Here is a 4,470-nt window from a genome sequence, read left to right as displayed (position 1 = left end):
GCTTTTGTATCCATCCAGGCTTCATAGTTTCTACTTTCCACATTATGCTGTCTCAGTGTGGAATGATGTGTCTGATAGTCGTTTTGTTGTAATTAGTGTCTCCATCATCTATTTTCCTGGTGTTGAAAATCTATTCCAGGGCACCTGGCTGGCTCAGTTGGTTAGGCGACTGCCTTCGGCTCAAGTCATGATTCCGGAGTCCTGGGACTGAGTCCCGCATCAGGCTCCCTGCTCAGCGGGGAGTCTGCTCCTCCCTCTGACCCTACCCACTCTTGTGCTCTCTCTCTCTCTCATTCTCTCTCTCAGATAAATAAAATAAAAAAAAAAGAAAATCTATTCCATATGATATGTGAAGATAATCCTACCCACTGTCCATGCTGTATAGCTAGACAGTCAAGGTCTGTCTAGTTTTTTGACAGATGTTTTGGCATATGTACCCTGGGAAATAAAAGGTCTCTCTTTCTTGAAGATAAATACTTGTGTCAGTAAGTGGATTGCCACAAATTTTCCTGGTCTGATGAAGGAGTCAGAAAGAAAGAACGTTTCAAGAAAAGCAGAGTCAATGGACAGAGGAAAATATGAGCCAGAAATACCATATTTTTGGTTTCTAAATCCAGGAATACCTAAAGTCAGAGTAGCTCTATATTTTTGTTTCATGAATAATGAATTCTTCTACTTAGTTTAAGGTTAAGAGGGTGCTTACCAGCATCACACTCTCCTACAGATGAGGAGGCAAATTAATAAATGCCAACATTAAAAAAAAGAAAAATAAAGAGAAATGCCAACATTAGCTCCACTATCAGCTCTTTAAAGACAGGGATTATGTCCTGTTCAACTCTGATGTATCAGCGCATGAAGTCACTCAAAAATATCTGTGGAGTGAAGGAAGGAAGGAGAAGCTCAAAGCTACTATTTGCCACTATCATCATAGGCAAAGTAAGGACACAGCCAAGCCCTCATTTTCAAGGTTGTCAGTAATTGATTACTATGAGACAGTCACTCTAGACTTGCTGGAAATTATATTGAATATTTTTATCATTATCATCTTTTAAACATCACTGAGGTATCCTTTGCATATAATGAAATTAAGAGATATTAGGGACAAACTGATAATTTCTGACAAATGCATCCATCTTTTCAACTCATATCATGATATAGAACATTCCCTCACCAGAAACTTCTTACTATTTTTTTCCAGTCAATCCCGAATACTAAAGTTATCTATTTTGATTTCCTCCAGAGGTTCATTTTCTTCGGCCTGCCACAATATAAACTTTGTCATGTCTGTTTTCTTTCTTCAATCCATATGCTATTAATATCCCTCTTTCACAGAGAAGGAAAGTGAAATAAGGAGAATAAAGAACTAGTGGCTAATTATTATTAGACAAAGGTCATCCAGAGAGTACATGTCAGAGCTCAGGTTCAAACTTAGTGATTTGATTCCAGAGTCTGTGTCTTTAGTTGTATGTATGTTCAATGCCCCCCGGCTTAAGTTTCCATGTATTTACATTTAATAACTAAATATACTGTCAAAGGTTTAAGGTTTGAATTATTATGCTAATAATTAATTAATATTATAATTAATATTAAATATTAATTATAATTAATATTAAATCATGTTTTTTCCCTCTTATGTTACTTTAGCATATTTTATATTTACCAATGAATACAAAACCAAAACAACTGTCTAAAATTTAAACAACAAAAAAATTGCCTTCAGTTGAATTATCTTACTGTTTCAGGAATTGTGTTTATGAAGGTATTGAAAATTAGTTTCTAAATATCCTATCACACACTGCATATGTAGACCAGACTTTGTGAGAAAGTACTACGAATAGAAAGGAGTCAAATTATATGTTAAAAGATAAATGTATGTCACAATATAATTTAAAATGACAATAAGCTCATGAATGGCAATGACATTAATAAGCTCATTTAATTATTCTGACTGAAGCATTGATATAATGAAATTATTAAAAACAACTGGATTCAACAACATATTGTGGGAAGATTTTTTAAAAGACTGCCATTAATTAATTGATGCTATAAAGATCAAGAAAACTGTTTACAGAGGTATTTTCTTATTGAATTATTTGAGTGAAATTACTTGGTGAAAATTTTGGTATAATGATGCCATAAAATATTGTCTGGGAATGAACTGCTGCAAACTCTTCTTGAGTTCCCAAGTGGAAGAATATTCTTTATTGAAATTTAAAGCCTCTCATTAAGAACTCAGAAGAAGTGTGAAGGGAAGTAGTCTGTGCAGAGGCCACTACGCTCTCCCCCAACCCCCTGTGACTTGCCGCCATGAGCAGCGCCTTAGCCAAGATCGTGGAGATCGAAGCTGAGATGGTTCAGACTCAAAAGAACAAGGCCACAGCACACCACCTAGGGCTGCTTAAGGCTCGCCTTGCTAACCTTCGTAGAGAGCTCATTACCCCAAAAGGTGGTGGTGGTGGTGGGCCAGGAGAAGGTTTTGATGTGGCCAAGACAGGTGATATTCGGATTGGGTTTGTGGGTTTTCCATTAGTGGGGAAGTCAACACTGCTTAGTAACCTGGCAAGAGTATATTCTGAGGTGGCAGTCTATGAGTTCACTACTCTGACCACTGTGCCTGGTGTCATCAGATACAAAGGTGCCGAGATCCAGCTCCTGGATCTTCCAAGTATCACTGGGCCTGCCAAGGATGGGAAAGGTAGAAGCCGTCAAGTCATTGCAGTGGCCTGAACATGTAACTTGATCCTGATTGTTCTGGATGTCCTAAAATCCTTAGGACACAAAAAAGATAATTGAAAATGAGCTGGAACTGCAAACCCCCCAACATTGGCTTTAAGAAGAAGGATAAAGGAAGCATTAATCTCATGTCCACTTGCCCTCAGAGTGAGCTGGATGCTGAAACTGTGAAGAGCATTCTGGCTGAACACAAAATTCACAATGCTGATGTGACACTGCATAGTGATGCCACAGTGGATGACCTCATCGATGTGGTAGAAGGAAACAGAGTTTATATCCCTTGTATCTATGTGTTGAATAAGATTGATCAGATCTCCATTGAGGAATTGGATATCATCTATAAGGTGCCTCACTGTGTACCCATCTCTGCTCATCACCGCTGGAATTTTGATGACCTCTTGGAAAAGATCTGGGACTATCTGAAACTAGTGAGGATTTACACCAAACCCAAAGGCCAGATGTCAGATTATACATCCCCTGTGGTGCTGCCTTACTCTAGGCCTACGGTGGAGGATTTCTGCATGAAGATTCACAAAAATCTTATCAAAGAATTTAAATACACTCTGGTCTGGGGTCTGTCTGTGAAACACAAACCTCAAAAAGTGGGTAAAGATCATACATTGGAGGACGAGGATGTCATTCAGATTGTAAAGAAATGAAACCTTCCCCTCTACCCATGTGCTGGGCCAACCATAGCAGCTTTTCCCATGACGAAGCACCCTACCCCAAACCCCTTCGAGCTTTGGCAGCCAGTGGATCAGGATTCAGGGGAGGGAGATGAAGGCATCCAAGCAGGAACTTTGTCTTAACTTGGTGTCACCTTGTAAATTGAACTGCATAAATGACCTGGTAGGCCATCCAGCTATATGCAAAAAAAAAAAAAAAAAAAAAAAAAGAACTCAGAAGAAAATTATAAACATGCTGTGGGGCTTTCCAGGGTGAACAGAAAATTCTGTTTTTCTTCAACATCGTATAAAAAGACATACATAATGAAACAGATGTGAATGAGGATAATAATGAATGCACAAACCTGCTTTTTAAGGAATTAATTATTCCTTTCAATATTTCTTCAGTCCTTTTAACTACTTTTATTATGGTCATTGTCATTTATATATAGATTCATTTGGGTAATATTTACGAAGCATAAACATACTAAATTATGTCTTACCCAAGGATGATCTGAAACTCTGTCACCTCCCCAACAAACTACCCTCTCATTTTTTCCTGTCTGACCCTAGTAAACTAAGATGGTATTTTAAATTGGTGAAAGTAATGATGTTTATATAATATATGTGTCAATTAATTGGCAGAGAGAGATTTTGTTTTTATATTAGTCATATTGTATAGTGTGATTTGTACGTTATCAAAGGAATTATTTAAACCATGCATTATTTTTTTAACTTCTGTATGTTATTTTTTTCTGTTTTATTTTTTTAATTTTATTTTATTATGTCAATCACCATACATTACATCATTAGTTTTTGATGTAGTGTTCCATGACTCGTTGTTTGCGTATAACACCCAGTGCTTCATTCAATACATGCCCTCCTTAATACCCATCACCGGGCTAACCCATCCTCCCACCCCCTTCCCCGCCCCAGAACCCTCAGTTTGTTTCTCAGAGTTCATAGTCTCTAATGGTTCGTCTCCCCCTCCGATTCCCCTGCCTTAATTTTTCCCTTCCTACTACCTTCTTCTTCTTCTTCTTCTTCTTCTTCTTCTTCTTCTTCTTCTTCT

General features: G+C 37.7%; 1 pseudogene; it reads left to right on the top strand.

Annotated features, from left to right (window-relative positions):
• The first annotated feature begins 2,307 nt into the window (after positions 1-2,307).
• On the top strand, positions 2,308-3,795 carry LOC112825933 (developmentally-regulated GTP-binding protein 1 pseudogene; annotated as a pseudogene).
• The last annotated feature ends 675 nt before the right edge of the window (positions 3,796-4,470 follow it).

The sequence above is a fragment of the Callorhinus ursinus genome, unplaced genomic scaffold, assembly GCF_003265705.2.
Source record: "Callorhinus ursinus isolate GAN/ISIS: 27379988/994484 unplaced genomic scaffold, GSC_fseal_2.0 scaffold4, whole genome shotgun sequence".
In the NCBI taxonomy this organism is placed as follows: domain Eukaryota; kingdom Metazoa; phylum Chordata; class Mammalia; order Carnivora; family Otariidae; genus Callorhinus; species Callorhinus ursinus.
This window is presented reverse-complemented; position numbering and strand designations above follow the sequence as displayed.